Raw genomic sequence first — 239 nt, 5'->3', positions numbered from 1 at the left:
CCCGGAGTTCTGAGGCGGGAGCACGGTTAGAATATCGCTGTCGGGGATCGCAGCACTGTGCATCCCCGGGGTTCTCCCCACCCTCCAAAAAGGGCTTTGCACCTCAAACCTGCACCCAGGCTCTGAGCCTCCTCCGCCGAACGCATCCCGTCCCAGCAGGGACGCTGCGAGCCGGGGCGGGGGCTGAGCGGGATGCGCTCCCCGCACGCCCCGCAGCATCCCTCTCGCCCTGCAGCACC

Source organism: Geospiza fortis, unplaced genomic scaffold (assembly GCF_000277835.1).
Source record: "Geospiza fortis unplaced genomic scaffold, GeoFor_1.0 scaffold188, whole genome shotgun sequence".
NCBI lineage: Eukaryota > Metazoa > Chordata > Aves > Passeriformes > Thraupidae > Geospiza > Geospiza fortis.
Note: the sequence above shows the minus strand (reverse complement) of the source record.